Below are 20,285 nucleotides of genomic sequence, written 5' to 3'. Positions count from 1 at the left end.
TTGGGAGTTATTTATGAAAATATTAAGAGCACAATGTTTTAGTCAGATTATATATGATTTTGCAAAATAACTAAAAATGCACAGTTAATCACAAAATGCTGGCATAGCATGAAACTCTTTATGCTATATACTTTTAAAATTCCGTATTCTATTTTTAAAGTTGACTATATGTTTTTATTCCAATTGAAAGCAAATTATAGTGTATAGGAAAGAAATGTCTGGAGTCTATTTTGGATCTATTGTCATGTTGATCTGTTTTCACAATACTCCCTTCCCAGAAGTCTTTTATATACATTCTGTGAATTTGTCTTTACCTCAGAATTTTATTAGTGTTGTGAACTATGCATCAGTCTCAGTTCAATCACTATATACCTGGATAGGTAAACAAAATACTGTTTATTTGAAAATAAAACAGTTTTAATATAATAATAATCTTGAACTTTATCATACTGAGGATATGTTTAATGTTATATATCTCCTTATAAAATAAATATTATTAATCCAAATGAAATAGCATATGAAACTGCAACATCAGATGGGGAATCTGCATTGGAATCTGAAAAGCAGTATTAAAAGATGTGATTTTGCTGATCTTTATTGTAATCAACAATTATTGAGTGATTATGTAAAGATAAAAATAAAACAATGTCTGTGAAATTGTCTGGAATAATGCTTTGTCCATAGTAGGTATATAATAAACTTTGATTGAATCTGTAGCAAACATTGCCTAGAAATTAGGGATAAAATATAGATAGCACTTGTTCTCCTCTGTCAAGAAGACAATTTAATTAACAAGGCAAAAGATATGTATAAATTTAAATTGATTACTTATGTAGGCTAGTCTTTGCTATTATGCTATATGACTTAGACTAAAGTAAATTCTGCTGTCTTGGAATGACTGTAGTCCTTTTTTTTTACCCTGTTTATGTATGTTTTGTATCTAAGCCTTATATCTGAAACGTGCATGTGTGTATTAAATTCTATTTTAGCACCTCCTCCCAAATACTTGGCATTGCTATACTCTGTATAACGTTTGCTCTCCAAATGCCCAGTGGTGATGACAGTGATAGAAAAAGGTTGGAAAGAGTCGTAACTGTTTGGTAGAGGAGCTTGCGCTTGGCCACGGAGATTGGGTGCCACTGAAATAAAACATTCAGTGAATAAGTATAAAAGCATTCCAAAGAATAAAACAGTGTGACAAATAAAGGAAGCAGGTGTGTGTGTGGCATGCCTGGGAAACAGTGATTACATAGATTTGGATGAATTTAAGACAACTAAAAGATAAAATGGCAGAAGTATTTCTGTTTATAACACTATAATACACACAAAAAAAAGATGTTCAAATGATCATACTATAGAAAAAATGTATAGAAGTCTTCTTTTTCTGATGAATGAACGGGGAGGCCACAGCCTAGACTTGGCAGAGAAACTATGGAATTGGATTCACTCGTTAATTCCCAACCATTCTTTTCTGGTATACACTAGAGAATGGATGATTATGTAACTCTATAATGTTAAAATCTGACGGCTCTGCAAAAAGTCTTTCTGGTACCGTATTTTTAAATGTTTCTGCTTCCCCAGCTGGGATAGGCATCAGAAATCTCTAAAATATAACCATTGTCATTTTTTCAAATCATTAGTTTTTTGGTGAAAATCATAGCAAGCCCAGACCTCATGCTGAGGACATCTGCATCTGAATATCATAAAGCAGCCTTGAACCATAGCAAACCTTAGTTCAAAATTGGCTAGCACATTGATTTGAATGAGTGTACTGTATTGGTTTTCTGTTTTCTTCTGATTTTTATAAATCTCCAAACAATTGATCTGAGGGCCATTTTAAACCATATTACAAAGTTGGTGAAGTGTGATTACTCAGAGCAAAATGTAAAAACTAAATTTATAAATAAAATTAAGGATGAGATTGAGAGAGAGAACCTTCATGTAATCCCCCCACTTTCATTTAGTGCATCTATTGTACAGAAGCAAATTTTATAGAAAATATAGATAGCATATGAAGGGACTTATAAAGGGGATTTTCAAAAGGCTTAAAATTACAAGTTAACATCTTATCTTGGGTCCTAAGTTACATATCTGAATGTCAAGTCCTTAGATATTTTTCTCTCCTTGCTTATAAGTATTTGAATTATTGAAGAAATTTTACATTATAAAATTACTTTCTGTTGTATTTTTGCCCTCTTTACAGACCAGATAAGTTCTCAATATATGACCCTACATAAAACTCTTGACCTCCTAGTACTTTTCACAGAAAGCTTAATGAGAGTTTCTCCATCAGACGCTAAACTTAATAAAAATAAGGACATCACCCATCTGGATCACTGCTTTATCCTAGAGTAAGCCAGTCAAAATACAGACCATAGATAAAAGTATTTATTAAATTAACACATCTGTTAAGTAATTATAAAAATATTGAGTGTTATAAAGAATGGTTGTAGACAATGAGAATAATTGGACCAATAGGAAATCACAAACTGAGACTTGAAGTATGAGTAGGGATTAGCTGTGAAGACATTATTGAACTATAGAGAAGGGAATTTTAGGCTGAGTAAACTATTATACATGCAGTAATTTCTCAATCACTGCATCTGTATGTGTGTATATTCTATGTGTATGGGCCTAAGTATGTGGATATATGTAAAAATATGCATGTGCATAAGACATATTATTTATATAATCTATAAAATAATGCTTAGGAATCCCTTCTATTATTTCTTTGTCTTGTCTTGCCAAGGATCTTCTACACACAGTTTGGGAACTATTAAACAATAAGTCTTTAACATAACTCTAAAGACTCTAGAATTAAATGGAGTCATCACAACACTTAATTTTAGAGACTATTTCCTTCTGAGACTTGTCTGCCCTGAATATCATGATGTTAATGTTTTCTCCTGTTTTTCTAACTATTTCTTCTATGTCTTTATCTTTGGCGTTTCTTCTGATCAAGATTTTTCAAGTGGGGACATCTCTGAACATATTTGGGCTGTGTTTGCTGTTTTGTGTAAATATGTCTGTCTCTTGTTCTGTACTTTAAAAGGATCCATCTCTTTGTTTCTTCCCATCTATCTCTACTATTCCAACTGTCAATTCTGAGGTATGAGTTTTTAATATAAATGTCTGATCTCATTTTAAAGCTTCAATCCTGAGTTTCAAAATTGTCAGAAGACATTTTTACCTCCAAGAAATGCTATTGTGTCAAAATCAAATGGTAAAAAATATCAGACACAATGATGGAGAATATGTAGAACGTGAATAGAAAAGGGCTGAAGGCACAATTCTGGGGATTATCAACATTTCCATATAGGGAAAATGATAACTTTAAAGGAGCTAAAAATAAACTAATGCAGAGTAATATGGCAAACCTGAGGTGTCATGTCAGAGAAAGTAAGGGAGAAGAAGGTTACCAGAAAGAGCAAATCTATCTACCTGTCTTTTATCTATTTAATCTATCATCTAACCGTAATTTTACAATCAAGAAAGGTTTCCAGTAGCTTTAACAAATAGAGAATTATGTGTGATCCTGAGGAAGACTTCTAAAAGAGGACTGGAAGTATGGAATTAGAATTTGTGAAGCTATGAAGTAAATGAATGGGGAGATATGAAGACAGAATAGATTTACTCTTCTAGGAAGTTTGGCTTTAGTTTGTCTTTGATATAATTATAAGCAAAAACATCAGGAAGGAACACCAAATTTAGCCTGTGCCTTGCCTTTCCTAAAGAGGAGCACATGAATTGAATGTTAAAGAACATATCATATTTTCAAGATGACAAGAGTTGGGGCACCTGTCAGTTAAGTGGCGCAGTCAGTTAAGTGTCTGACTCTTGCTTTTGGCTCAGGTCATGGTCTCAGTCAAGGTCCTGAGATGGAGCCCTGAGTCAGGCTGCCCACTGGATGTGGAGCCTGATTAAGATTCTCTCTCTCTTTCTCCCTCTGCCCCTCCCCCACCTCTCTCTCTCTCAAATAAATAAATCTTTAAAAAAAAAGGTGACAAGAGTAATCAGAGTGGCATTCTAGAGTACTAAAACAAAAACCACAAGTTATCATCAAGAAATTATAGTAGAGCTGAGCAAGACTAATGCAGATAAAGATGAGGCTGGGAAGAAATTAAAAGGCCAGTTCATAAAAGGTCTTACATGCCTTACTAAAAAACTTCAAATTTAATAATTAAAATATTAATATCAGTCAACATATAGTTATTTTGTGTCAGACACTATTTAAGGTTTTTACCCATGCTATTTATTCATATATTCAGAAAACATTTTTTAAGATTTTATTTATTTATTTATTTATTTAGAGAGTGGGAACAGAGGGAGGGGCCCAGGGAGAGGGAGAGAGAGAATGTCGAGCAGTGCAAATTCCCCAATTACTTCTCCAAGTTAATTGCCAGGGTTGGAAATGCAAGAGAGAGATACAGAAAAGAAAGACTATAGATTCAAAGAACCAGAAAGACAGTAACCAATCACAAACTACGAACTTTTTCTGGATCTAGCTTCAAGCAAATATTTATAATTTTTTAAATGACATTTGTAAAACAGTTGGAAATTTGAATACTGACTAGAGATACTGATCTTAAATATTGCTAATTTTATAGGTGTCTAAATCATTTATCATTTTATTTTTAAAGAACACTTATCTTTTAGTGAAACATGCTGATGAAATATCTGATATATGACATACGGGATTTGCTTTAATAACATGGGCAAGGAATGTTAGGGATATAATGAGATAAGATGGGCTGTGAGTTAATGACTGTAGATGCTGGATGTTGGATACATGGGCTTCCATTATACTATTGTCAGTTGTATATGCTTATGTTTGCCTAGTGTATGTATTCGATATAATGTATTTATGTAGCATATATTAAATGTAATATAGTAAATGTAATAAATTAATATAAAAATTAAAACAAAAATCAACCACTTTACAGAGAAATAAACATAACACAATGTAAGCTGAGGGAGGAAGAGGTTTCAAGAATATGAGCAAGACTGTGTCAGAATCAAGGTGAAGGGTCGGGCTGGAATTCAGTGAATTTGACAATTTTGAAATGATTGATGACTTCTGTATTTTTTTTAAAAGATTTTATTTATTTATTTATTTGTCAGAGAGAGAGAGCACAAGCAGGAGGAGCTGCAGGCAGAGGGAGAAGCAGGCTTCCCGCTGAGCAGGGAGCCCGATGTGGGACTTGATCCCAGGACCCTGGATCATGACCTGAGCCGAAGGCTGACGCTTAACTGACTGAGTCACCCAGGTGTCCCGTCTTTTCTATTTTTTATTGATAACACAATTCTCCCAATCATATAATCACATGTTCTTATCATAGCCTTCAGTTTCTAATTCTCCCTCAAATCCCACCTTCATTACTCCCTCCCTCCAGTTCAAAATTATGTAGAGGATAGCTTTCTTTCACACATCTCATACATTTCAGGGTGTTCTTTTCTTTCATGCATCTTCTTTTCTTCCTGTTACATTTGTCATTATAGCTTGCTTTCCCTATCATGAACCTTGGTAATTCACTTCCTTCGCTCCAGCGTATACTGCAGCAATTCTATCTGCTAAACATGGTATCAGTTATTTAACCATGGGGATCCAAATCCTTAATTTCTCTTATGTGTATTCCACTAAGAAATAATTAAGCCTTCTATACCACATCCTTCTGTGACTTTTAGTCATATTTTAGACTTAATCTTAAATATATGTGAATAAAATAATTTCTTGATTATAATTCTAGTTTTAATTTCTTTGAATTTTGTTGGGAAATAACTGTACTCATTAGTTTTTTTATTAAGTTTTTATTTAAATTCCAATTAGTTAACATACAGTGTAATATTAGTTTCAAGTGTACAGTTTAGTGATTCAACACTCAGAATACCTGGAGTTTTACTCATTAGTTTTTGAAAGTGATCGATCTTTACACTAACATAGCTATAGAACTATTTCCATCCCCAGCCCTGAAAAAATGAAACCCTCCCTAATATCAAATTTTTGGCTTCATGCTAACCTAGATAAAAATTCTGCTGTGATATAAGAAAAGTAAGTTAAGAATAATAAGTATTATTTCTTTTAAGTTCAAAGGCAACATAAATTTTGAAATGCTACAAAGGATAGCACTTTCCCTGAAACTTCAATAAATTTAATTACGCATTCTTGATCAATTTAAATTTTTTGACTTTGTATTTATATTCTAAGATAATTTATTATGTATTACACATAGACGAGCTCATACTAGAACATTCTATACATATTTCTTACCAGCTGTGAGCCATGGAATTATGACTGTGCAGATAGCCCAAGTTTACGATTATAGCAATAACTAAAGGTCATTTTTATTGATGATAGATATTCTTTAACTCAGTGACTTACCACAGTTCTGAGTTTCTCCTCTGGTCATCCCATACCTTTCTCATTGATATTTCACCCACCCTCTGTCACTTGGACATATATTTAAGCTCTTGAAACTTCCATATTCTGTAAAATGGAGTTATTTCTGGTGCCCTCATTAATGAGTTGATATGAGCATAACTAACTTGCACATAGTATATACTCAATGAATTATAATAATTATTGCTAATCAGCATTTTTCCTTAATCTTTACTTGAACAAATACTCAATATTCTTTTATATTTTAATCTTTACAGATACTGGTTTTGTTAGTTCTCTGTTGCTCTTATAACAAACTGCCACAAATTTTGTGGCTTAAGACAAAGAAATTTATTATCTTATAACTCTGGAGGTCAGATGTCCAAAACTGTCTTTATCAGGCTAATATCAATGTGACTATAAGATGTTCTCAGGAGGAATCCATTTCCTTGCCTTTTCTAACTTCTGGAGACCACATATTCCTTGACTTGTGGCTCTAGTCCTCTATCTTCAAAGCAGTAGTGCATCATCTTCACATTTCTCTCTGACTCTGACCCTTTTAAAACCCTCTTTCAGTTATAAGGACCCTTGTGATTACATTAGGCTCACCTGCATAATCCAGGATAATTACCCCATCTCAAAATTCTTAATCACATTTGCAAATTCCTTTGTGCCACGCAAGTAACATATTCATAGATTCCAGGGGTTAGAATGTGAACATCTTTGTGGCATCACTATTCTGCATACCACAAGAGTTTTTCATCTAATAATTTGGAAAAACTTCTGACTACTGATTTACCTTGTGAATCAAGTACCTGGATTACCACTTCTTAAGACTCTCACTCTACCTGCATATTCTAGTTAATCTGAGTTCTGTCTGTGTGCTACATTCTTTTAAGGTTTTTTTTTTTTATAAGATTTTATTCATTCACTTGACAGACACAGCGAGAGAGGGAACACAAGCAGGGGGAGTGGGGGAGAGAGAGAGAAGCAGGCTTCCCGCCGAGCAGGGAGCCCGATGTGGGCCTCCATCCCAGGACCCTGGGATCATGACCTGAACCGAAGGCAGATGCTTAATGACTGAGCCACCCAGGCGCCCCTACATTCTTTTAAGTTTTTATTTAAATTCCAGTTAACCTACAGTGTAATATTAGTTTCAGGTGTACAATATTGTGATTCAACACGTCCATACATCACCTGGTGCTCATCACCACAAGTGCACTCCTTAATCCCCATCACCTATTTCACCCATCCCCCCATCAACCTCCCCTCTGGTAACCATCAGTTTGTTCTCTCTAGTTAAGAGTCTCTTTCTTGGTTTGCCTCTCTCTTTTTTTCCCCGATGATCATTCATTTTGTTTCTTAAATTCCACATATAAACAAAATCATATGGTATTTGTCTCTCTCTGACTGATTTATTTCACTTAGCATGATACTCTCTGGTTCCATCCACATCAGTGCAAATGGCAAGATTTCATTCTTTTTTATGGCTGAGTAATATTCCATCATATATATATGTGTGTACACACACACACATATATATACAAATAAATGCTCATCTTTATCCATTCATCAGTCAATGGACATTTGGGCTCTTTCCATAAGTTGGCTATTGTAGATAATGCTGCTATAAATATCAGGGTTCATGTAACCCTTTGAACTCATATTTTTGTATTCTTTGAGTAAATACTTAGTAGTACAATTGCTGGATCATAGGGTAGTTCTATTTTTAACTTTTGAGGGACCTCCATACTGTTTTCCAGAGTGGCTGCACCAGTTTGCATTCCCACTAACAATGTAAGGAGCTTTCCCCTTTCTCCGCATCCTCCCCAACATCTGTTGTTTCTTATGTTGTTAATTCTATGTCACTGTAACGTTTTTCAGCAATAGAGGCAATCTCATGCCATTGTTACTTCTATGCAATCGTTTAATAGCTATTTGGTATTATGCAAATATCTTAACTTTCCTAAGGCTCATTTTACTCATGTAAAATAGAAAAAAATATTAGATAATACATGTAAATCATTGTAGTACCTAGCATGAAGAGTGCTTAATAAAAGTGAATTGTTAATATTATCATAGTTGCTATTAGAGTCCAGTAGGCAAATAGATTCCTCTATTGTTTAATTCCATTATACTTATTCTGTTAGAAGATTAAACATTCCCTTGGCCCCTAGAGTATTACTGATTTTCCACTTTATGCCTATTTTATTTGAACCATAATCTTCTATGTCTTAAAATAAAAGAATATTCTGTTTTTCCTTGAAGACAAAGCATTTCAATCAGTCTGTAAATAGACAATAGTCAGAATTAAGTTAGATAATTCTAAGTTCTATCTAGGGTTAGAACTAAAACATATAGATATCAATTTTACATCCTCCACTCCCCAGTGGCAGAGGTTTTCATCATCATCATCATCATCATCATCACCATCTACATCCTCCACCACTTTATTTATTTGAGTGTCATCCATGTAACAATGAGACATCTATGTATTCACAAGATGGTATCTTCTAAAATACCGAAGTGACAATATGGGCCACTATCTACATTATTTCATTCTATTTATTACTCCATTATAGTATCCATGACATCTGACATGGTAGCTCCTTAAGTGAATGTGTGGAATTTCTTGTGGAAAGCTGAAAATATGAAGTAAATGAATGGGTGGAGGGTGATGGAAGAAATTGCTAAAGAAACTGGCACAAGACCAATGAAAAAAGCACTAACACTTACTGGGCACTGAATATATACCGTGCGCTGCTACATACTTTATATATTAAGATAAATAAACAAATGTTCGTAAACTTTTTAATCCTTATCCTTTTATCATCACTTCATTCCTTCCCCCATGCCTGAAGGTGAAATTTTGTCACCAACATGCATTAACTGTGTGACCTTGGCTAATTCATTTGAACTTACTAAATCTTAGAATTAAATATGGAAATTAGAATAAAAAATTCTGTCTCAGAAGTTTCCTAAAAAAACTAAATGCAATTCAGTATTTATACAGTTTCGATCACAATGTCTGGCATTTATTTTCCATTACTTTTCTTCTCTCACTGTATTTGAATTTGACCAATTTAATTTAGCATGGCTGTCTGGAAGTAGTGTGAATTGTAAGAAATGTTGGGTCACTATGTAGAAAGACCATAAAAAGTAGTAACAACTGATAAGTATTAAATCTTGGTGATATGCCAAGTAGTTTTCTACGTGTTTTACATGTGTTCATTCAATCCTAACAACAAACCCTTTGAGCTAGAGCGAGGTGAAGCAAGTTGTCTATGACTATGTAGCTATTAAATGCAGACATGGATTCTGATCTTACAGGTCCCATCATAAGCTTTTAAACACCAGGTGCTCAGTCAGCATAGAAATATAATTCTAACACTGTGTTTGTTTTTTTTTTTAAACTCTTACCAGGTATTGTATGTTGAGGTTAATTTTAAGCATGCAGTGCTGGGATTTATGCTGACTTTTTGTGCTTAATGCTTATGTGAATTAATATTTTTTTAAAAAAGAAAATGAAATACCTATAAAAATCTTAAGCATACTATTTTACCTGTGACCTTTCTAAGCTATATATTTTTTAATATAGTGAGTCAAAGTAGATATGCTTGAATTTCTTACAAATATAAACATTAATATATCTGGGGAGGTGTATTTTGGCTGGATTTTTCATATCCTTAAAGTCCCCATGTTCATCACATCAGCGTATAACCAAAGCAATCCATATACTGTCATAAATTCATTTTGTGTTGGTTGAATATTCTTGAGACAAGAATTTCTCTCTTTGGTTGTCCTATAAATGTAAAATATTTTTATATTTAACAACTGAATATTTCTGATGTGACTTACTTATTACAAATTTAAAATTATTACAGTGTGATTGTTTTCTACTTTTCATATAAAAATCTCGCCATCAGTAATATACCTGCATGTTTACTTTCTTTAAAATAATCAGATGGGCACCTGGAGAATATTCAGCTATGTGCTCAAGCAATTTTCAGAGTGTAAGTAATAAGTAATTTTTAGTCAATAATATGCACATTTTTTCTTGGTCTGATGGCTAGATAATTTGATACTCCTTCCTTTCTGTCTCTTTTTATAGATCGAATTTAGCAAACCTTTAGGACAACATGTAGATTTCAGATGTTTAGGTACACAGAGTCAGTCAACCAATAGCTAAGTCCTTATTCAGCATTTAGGCTCATTTTTTACAGTATCTACCACTGTAAAATCTTATAAAAATCTATTTTGAGACTATCATACTTAATCAGTGAGGCATTTTTTGAGCCAAAACATTATACTGTCCACATCTTAAGCATGTCATAAGAACAGAACACAGGCTCGGGCTGTTTCCGGTTTGGGTTGTTTTTTGTTTGTTTGTTTGTTTGTGTTTTTTTTAATCTTATTTTGGGGATGCCTGGGTGGCTCAGTTGGTTAAGCGTCTGCCTTCAACTCAGGTCATGATCCCAGGGTCCTGGGATGAAGTCCCACAAGGGGCTCCCTGCTCAGCAAGGAGCCTGCTTCTCCCTCTGCCTGCCACTCCCTCTCTCTCTCTGACAAATAAATAAATAAAATATTTTTTAAAAATCTTATTTTGATCATATAAATAAGTAAAGCAAAAGATGGCCCTGAGCCATTTTGGTTTTCTCTCTTGCCATTAAAGTCTTCTACTCATTTCTGCCGCCTGACTCTTCTTATGCAATTCTGTAATCCACACATATTAACATTCATTTAGTATGAGAATGGATGGCTTCATTTTGAATTACTTGTCTGTGAAGTGAACAAAATACAACATGTTTTACAGAAGCTAATAGTGGCATGCAGTTTGCCTACACAATGATATAGCTGGTATTTCCAGCTGTTGTTTACACCTGGTAAGCTCATTAATTTTTGCTTATTATTTACAAATTTTCTTTCTCTGTAACTCTACTCTTTGTCTCTCACATGCACACATGCAGTGTAAAGAATGCTGGAGTGAGATAAAAGTCAGTTTAGATATCAGTTCTTCCATTGATTGTCTTTGAGACTGTGGCTAGTTATTTAAGAACTCAGATTCATTTTCCTCATCTGTGAATTGGGATAAAAATGCTCATCTTATGAGTCGCTGTGAGTATCTAATGGAGGGATATAAAGAAGTACACAGTATTTAGGTTCATATCATATAAAGTTGTATAAATTATGTAAAAACTACTGTATGTAATCAGAGCTTCCAGATTATTAACCTTTTTGGATGGTATTTATTTCAATAGTGCAAACATATTTTTGTTCAGTAGATCTGTAACTTATAAACATGTATTTAAATCTCCACAAAAATATATTACCTATTGCCAAAAACTGGACTATAAAATCTAAGAAAGGAGGAGTGGAGAAGAGGGAAATGTTAACCAGTAACTCACTCCAGCTCTATGTGGGGGATGGCTACCTGAGTATATGACCTCAATCAGACCTCCATGCAGTTGTCTTTAAATGAACTTCTTTATAAACATGTTAATACCATCTGCTAGTGGAAAAATGGGGTTTCTATCTATAAAATATTTTCACAGGATCTTCCTGCTCAAATTAAATAGATTATTTACAAATAAACTATAATTTATTTATTTGAGGGGCATGATGGTTGAAGAGTGGAAGGTGGCCACACATACACACACATAAAAATGTTCTTTTGGGTAATTAATGGTGTATAAAATGGAACAGTACTCAAACCAAAATTGCTCCATTTAATAAATTTTTGTTGGAAGATGACCTGGATCCAGATCCTCTATCACTGTTTTCTCAGTGGCCTTGAGCATATTAATAAATTTCTCTTAGACCTTGAAGTTTGCCTTGAGTATTCAAAACTACATATGTGAAATATCTGTTATATAGTAGATTCTCAAAAAAGAAAACTGAGTATTTCAATAAGTTCTATTAAATATATGCCGAACTGTGTCCTAATGAAGGGAACAAAAAGAGATGTTCAGCTGGAAATTTCACCTGATGGATTTAAGCCCTTCTAGAAAACAGTATGTCCTCTATGCCTTGTGCTTACTTGTAACCTTTGAGTCTTTCGGGAAGTTTAATGCCTTTGTGATATGTGTTTTGACTTGACAATTCAACCCTTTGTGTTAGCACAGCATCCAGTTTATCTATCTATCTATCTATCTATCATCTATCATCATCTATCATCTGTCTCTCTATCATCTATCTCTATCTGACTTAAAAAACCCTTATCATTGGTCATAATATAATACTGGCAACAAAATATTATTTCTCAACTTCCCATATCATTCTTTTCAAAATTACAAGGAAAAAGAAAGTTGTCATATGCAATCAGCTCCACTCCATAATTCCATGAGTTATGAATCTTTTGTTACCAAATGAATCATATAATTAGTCTCTGAAAAAAGTAACATTGAACATTCCCAAATGTCCCAAAAAGCTGTCTCACCATTAAAATTAAGGCATTTCTCTAACCTTTTCCATATATCCTACTAGATTTTTTAAAATGTAATTTAAAACACACACAAACCTCCTTTCTTTTCTAGTGTGACTTCTTTCTAATGTGAGCTATTGAAACTTTCTCAGAGCTCCCAAATGTACCTCTGTGGTAATGAGTTCTTTTATTTCAGTTTATGTTCATAAAAATCAAAACACTTGTTTGACATGGGTAAGGTTGTCCTTTCTTTTTGTGTACTATAGTTGATGGAAAGGAAGGGAGTGGAGGGAGGAGAAGGAACTTCACAGAGAATCTCCTAGGTTCTAGATCGGCAGTGTGCAATATGGCAGCTGCTAGCCACTTGAGGCTATTAGAGAACACTTGCAAGGTAGCTAGTCAAACTACAGTGCGCCGTAAGTGCAGTGCACGCATTGTATTTTTGAGGACAATACAAAAACAGACAGAATGTATAAACTCATTAGTGTTTTATGTTTATTGCATTTGGGTGATAATATTTTGGATATATTAGATTAAATAAAATATATTGTTATAATTAATAATACCCGTTTCTTTTCACTGTTTCTAATGTTATTATTATAAAAGTAAAAATCACATATTTGTCTTGAATTTGTAGTTTATATTTTATTTCTTTTGGACAGCGCTGTTCTAGATATTTCACAACACTCTGAGTTACAAATAAATACAATGTTTCTACCTGTATCACGGAGCTTGGGAATTTGGCACTTAAGATCCTGCTTATATTAGTTTTGTACTGTTATTTAACAAAATATCAGACTGAGTGATTTAACCAACACCCATTTATGATCTTGTTGAAGAATGAAAGTCCACTCAAAATTAAAAATAGATATTCCACGGGCAAATGGGCTGAGGAAAAGAGAATTTCACCAGGAGTTTAAAGAATTTCTCCTGCTTTCCTTCTCCAGTTGTACCCCATGGTAAACTGCTCATTCTCACTGAGGCAGTTTTCTCTCTGTCTGGAAATGAGTGTATGAACACAGTGTCTTTTGGCATCATAGGATTTTATAAGGATAAAAAGAAATGGGTATATATATTTTGTAGAATTTTTACGTACAATAGAAGTATGTGTTATATACACATAAACTATAAAGTGCTTATAAATTGTAAGTGATTACTATAATATAGAATATACCTTTTTATTTCTACCTTTCAGATTCTTGGCCACTATGTTTTGCCAAGTCCTTTTACGTAATTGGCAATATTTCTAAGACAACATTTCTGTCCTCATGGAACTTAAAGAAAGAAAACAAAACAGGAATGCAGATGAACCAGGCTGAATCACATTGGAAAATTAGTTGTTCCTTTAGACTTTGTATCTTAAATATCAAATCTTCACAGGACGTATAAACTCATGGTACAATTTGCACATCTAAGAGAAACTCAGGTTATACCTAATCTTCCTTCATACTTGGCTGTTGAACTTAACATATTTGAGTCACCTGTAAGTTGAAGACCCTTTTTTGTGCAAGGGTTAGCAGATCTAAGGCTGCTTGCTCTGCCTTCTGGAGCAGTGTTGTACTTAAATCAGCTCCGAAAGAGAGTCCTTGAATCAAATTTCTGCTTGTTTGGTGTATATTACAGGCAAGTCATTAATTCATTATTTTTTATCTGAAAAAAATATTTCTCATGGGAGTATTTTAAAGGAATATGAAAATGAATATTGCTTATTAAAGACATTTGGTTTTAGGAAGAAAAGATATATGAATATGTAACCATTATTATTTTCCTTTTTCCAAATAATTTCAACAGATATTTATCAAGCACTGGGGATATGCTTGGCACTATCTAGATTTTGGAAATACCGCAAGAATTAAGACAGATAAATTTCTTGTCTTGCCTTCATGGACTTATATTCTAGCTAAACAATGAAACACATAATAAATGGTGGTCATAAATGGTCCATACTGTTAAAAGTAACGGTTTTACCAAAGTAAAAGAGGGTGAAGTAGATACTGAATGTCAGGTTAGGGAGCTGCTATTTTAATGAGATCTGGGAGTGATCCCTCCATATGGTGACATTTGAGCAGAGAACTAAAAGGAGTGAGCAAATGATCCATGTAGGTATATGAAGAAAGAATGTAATAAACGAAGACAAAGGGAGCAAAAGCCAAAAGGAAGGCTTGTTCATGGCCCAGATTTTGAACAAATAGCAAGGAGTCCATGACTGAAAATGAAAAAGCGTTCATCATAGAAAGAGAAGGTGAAGGGGCGCCTGGGTGGCTCAGTCATTAAGCGTCTGCCTTCGGCTCGGGTCATGGTCCCAGGGTCCTGGGATCGAGCCCCGCATCAGGCTCCCTGCTCGGCGGGAAGCCTGCTTCTTCCTCTCCCACTCCCCCTGCTTGTGTTCCCTCTCTCACTGTGTCTCTCTCTGCCAAATAAATAAATAAAATCTTTAAAAAAAAAAAAAAAAAAGAAAGAGAAGGTGAAGTTAGAGTGGTAGAATAATCACTGTGATGCAAAGTCATCGGACAAGTGACCTGAGAAATCTGTCATTGTACCTCCTGGGTACCTTACATCTTATTATTTTATTCCAATTATTTGCCTCTTTAATTTTTGTCAGCTATATTTTGTAGTTTCAGGTCTTGTATATTTTTTGACATTTTTATTCCTGAGAATATCATACTTCTATCACTATTGTAAATGGTAGTTTTACTTCAAGTCTTAGCATTTACTTTGAATATAAAAAATATGATTGATTTGTTGCTTGATTTTTTTTGTGTGTCCTACAACCAAGTTAAATAAATTATTAGTTCTAGTCCCTTTTCTGTAGAATCATAGGATTTTGCACGTACATGGTAATGCCATCTATGATAAAGTTTTACTTCTTTCTTTCTAATCTCAGTAACTTTTTTTGGCGTATTTCACTAACTACAGCCTCTATTATAATGATTATAATGTTGAATAGAAGTGATGGAGCAGACAACCTTGACTTGCTGCTGTTAAAGGAGAAATATTTAAGTTTAATATTAACTCTGACATAAGCCAGATGTTGCTCTAAAATCCCATTTATCAGATTGAGGAAATTCCCACTATTTCTTGCTTGCTGAGCTTTTTTAATCAAGGGTGGTTATTAGATTTGCCAGTGATGTGCGTGTGTGTGTGTGTGTGTGTGTGTGTGTGTGTGTGTGTGTTTTCCCTTTGAGTCTATTAAATAAATTGACTTACATTGACCTTAAAGGTGGGGGCTGGCCAGCTCTTAGAGCATGTGGCTCTTGATCTCAAGATCATGAATATAAGCCCCACGTTGGGCATAGAGCTTTGTTTAAAAACATAAGTAAATAAAAAATAAAAGGTTACAAGAACCTTCTTTTCCTGGAATAAACCCACTTTATTATGGTATATTAACGCCAATTTTCTCAAAGGGCCAGCTTTTAGTTTCATTCATTTTATTGTTTTTCTGTTTTTATTATTCTGTTTTATTATTCATGTTTCTTATCTTTATTTTTTTCTTTTCTTTGAATTTTCTCTCCTCTTCTTCTCTAGCTTCTTTAACATGTGAAGTGAGGACATTATTTGAGACCTTTCTTCTTGCCTATTAGAGATTTTTTGTTTAGTTCTAAAAATTTTTGTCTGCTTACTGACTTAGATGAATCTCATAAATTTTGAAATGCTGTGTTTCCATTTTCTTTCAGTTCAATTTTTTATATTTAGTTCTGTATTCTTTTAGACTGATGGTTTATTTAGAAGTGTATTATTTAATTTCCTAATATTTATGTGGGAATCTTTTGGAAATATCTATTCCTTATTTCCAATTTAATTCAATCAAATTAATGCTAATATAATTCAATTCTATTTTGATCGTTACCTGTTTTGAAATATTTAAATATCATTAAATTTACTGAGACTGACTTTACGCCCAGAATACGATCTTTCTTGCTATATAATCTCTATGCATTTGGGAAAAATAGGTGTATTCTGCTGTTGTTGAGTGAAGTATTCTACAAATGTCAGTTAGGTAGTGTTGGTTGATGTGGTTCAAGTCAAGTATTTTCAATTTGGTTGTGGTTAAATATAATGTACTGTCTTGTGCTGTGTTGTTTTCTATTTGTCCAACCTGTAATTTTTCATTTTTCTTGTTTTATAGGCAATTTTATTTTACCTTTTCCTGGTTTTTTGAGATATAATTAATATACAACATCATACAAGTTTCAGGTGTAAAATGTGATGATCTGATACATGTGTATATTGCAAAATGATCACCACAATGAGATTAGTTAACACCTTCATATCTTCACATAATTATCTTTCTGTGTGTGTGTTGAGAACATTGAAGATATACTTTCTCATCAATTTTCAACTATATAATACAGAATAATTAACTATAGTCACCATGCTGTACAGTAGATCTCCAGAACTTACTCATCTTATAACTGGAAATTTGCACCCTGTGACCAACATCTCCCTCTCTCTTCTATCCCCAGCCCCTGGCAACCAACATTCTACTCTCTGTTCCATTCTTTTCCTTTTCTATCTTCTTTTGGATTTCATTGATCATTTTTAATAACTATGTTGTCATTTTAGCTATGGCTATAATTTCTTTTTTAAATGTTTGCTTTAAGGTTCAGTAAGTGCATTTTAATTCATCACATTAAATGTGAAATAAATTAAATTAAACTAACATTATGCCTTTTCTTTTGGAGTGTAAGAATCTCCCAATTTAATTCTCCTAAACTGCCTTTTTAATCTTTGTGCAATTGCTATCAAAAATTTTACTTCTACACATGTTACAAATTATATAATATATTGCCATTATTTATGCATCAATTACCTTTAAACAGTTTTAAGTGGGGCACGTGGGTGGCTCTGTCGTTAAGCATCTGCCTTCAGATCAGGTCATGATCTCAGGGTCCTGGGATCAAGCCCAGCATCAAACCCCACATCCAGCCCCACCCCCAGCTCCCTGCTCAGTGGGGAGCCTGCTTCTCCCTCTGTCTGCCGCTCCCCCTGCTTGTGTACTCTCTCTGTCAAATAAATAAATAAAATCTTTAAAAAAAAACACTTTTAAGTAAAAAAGTATTTTATAATTACACACACATTTACTATCTCCAGTGATATTCATTTATTTTGAATAGAGAGTTCCATATTGTATCATGTTTTACCTGAAGGACTTTATATAAATTGTACCGTCCTGCAGTTTATTATTTCTTTCAACATTTATATATCTGAAAAAGTCTTTCTGCTACTTTTATTTTTTATTTTTTGTACATGTCAAAGCCTATTCTTTTTTTTTATGTTCAGTTAGGCAACATATAGTACATCATTAGTTCTTGATGTAGTGTTCAATGATTCATTAGTTGCGTATAACACCCAGTGCTCATCACATCACTGGTTACCCCATCCCCTCACCCACCTTAATACCCATCACCGGTTACCCCATCCCCTCACCCTCCTCCTTTCTGTAACCCTCAGTCTGCTACTTCTAAAAGAGAAAAATATATGTTTGCTGGTTATAGATTACTAGTAATGTAGTTTAAGTTTTATTCTTTAGCAATCAAAACATCATTCCACAATTCTCTATCTTGATTTGATTTTAAAAGAAATCTGCAATAATTATTTTCTTTGTTTCTTTCTGCAATATTTCTTTTCCTTCTATTTGCTTTTAACATTCTCTGTTTATCACTGGTTTTAAATAATTTAATTTTATATAACATGGTGCAGTTTGTGTTTCTTATACTTGGGCTTTACTGAATGTGACTGCATTGATTTATGGTTTTAATAAAATATGAAAAGATGACAACCATTCTTCAAATATTTTTATTTTCTTTTGGAAATCCAAATTACATATATTTGATAGTTTAAAGTGGTCCCACAGCTCCTTGATAGTCTGTTTAGTCATTCTTAGCTTCTTTTCTATTTCATTTTCAATAGTTTTTGTTGGTTAACTTCAAGTTCACTAATCTTGCCATGTTTTTGTTTCCTGCAGTTTTTAATCTTATTTATTTCATACAGTATATATTACTTAGATCTTGTGCTTCCCATCTCTAAAAATTAATTTATTGACTTTTTATTTTTTCAATACTTACTAATATGCTCAATTTGCCATTTACCTTATTGAACATATGAATTTTAATTACAACAAATCTTTGAATGTCTCTGTCTAGGAAATCTATACTGCTAATTCTGGGTATGATTCCATTGATTTTTCTCTTCAGTTTGTTTCTCTGCTTTTGAATGCCTGGTTAATTTGGATTAGGGATTGGGTATTGTGAATTTTTGAATTTTACCCTACTGGCTGCTAGATGTTTCTGTATTTCCAAAAGTCTTTTTGAGTTTTGTTCTGAGAGACACTAAATTTCTTGGAGACAGTTTCTTTCCTTCAAGGCTTGTTTTTAGGCTCATTTTATAGGACCCAAGCAGCTATCAGGCTGTTACTTATATTTGCCACTACTGAGTCGATTACTTCTGTGATTTATAGTTGTTGTTGTTGTTTTTTTTTCTCCAAACAATAGGAACAGGAAATTATCTCCACTTTATGTGAGCACCTGGGATTGTTTCCTTTGCTCCTCTTGGTTAGTTTCATGGCCTTGTGTAGCTTCTTCACACTCAGATGCTGATCAATCCTTAGCTAAAATCTTGAGAGAGGCCTCTCTCTCCCTCACTTTGTCTTTCTGTAACATTTTCTTTTCCAGTATACTTCCCTACAAATTCTATATGCTTTGGATTTTCCAGACTCAGATTTATCTCCTGAACTAGTAAGATTTCTCAGCTCCACTTTGATTCTCTTTCTTCATTCTGCAGCCTGGCAGCAATTTCCAAGGCATATGCCCAATTACAGAACAAGTATCATTTGTTTCCTCTTCCCCCAAATTCAGTCTCCTGCATTGCCTACTACCTAATGTGTGAAAACCAAAGGTATTTTATTTTTGATACTTTGCCTGGATAGTAGGAGTTCCAAGCAGGAGGGTTAATCCTATCCCTCTTATTCTACACTGACCTGAAGTAGAAGTCCTCTTTTATTTGTAAGCTCAAGAACTAAATTTAGAAGTGCAAGCTGTTTCAGATTCTGTGTATATTTAAGGAATGTATTAGAGTAAAACTGTTGATAATGTCTGATGCTTACTGTATGAATGGTGCACTAGTTTTCCACATATAGTGGCATATTAATTATTTTTATATATTACTGTTTAACCAATGGCATTGGATTTTACAGAAGTATGGATATGTAAGATGTAAAGGGCAAATAAAAATAACTGTGACTCAAAAATATATCATAATTCAATCACCTGGTTAAGACCAGTATAAAAACAATTAAAACTACCAAACAGTTTTTTTGAAAATATACATCAATGTAGCAGACGCTGAAGTTGGAAACAACTTTTTTAAAAACTCACTGAAAGAAAATGGGAAGGAAAAAAGTTCGCTTTAATTCCACTGGGTAACATAAAAATACATTTTACTGTCAGATTATTTGCAAGTTTATTTAAAGATACCATCTCTGTGAATATT

This window comes from Halichoerus grypus, chromosome 5, assembly GCF_964656455.1.
Source record: "Halichoerus grypus chromosome 5, mHalGry1.hap1.1, whole genome shotgun sequence".
Taxonomy (NCBI): domain Eukaryota; kingdom Metazoa; phylum Chordata; class Mammalia; order Carnivora; family Phocidae; genus Halichoerus; species Halichoerus grypus.
The sequence above is the reverse complement of the archived record's forward strand: the minus strand, read 5'-3'. Positions refer to the sequence as shown.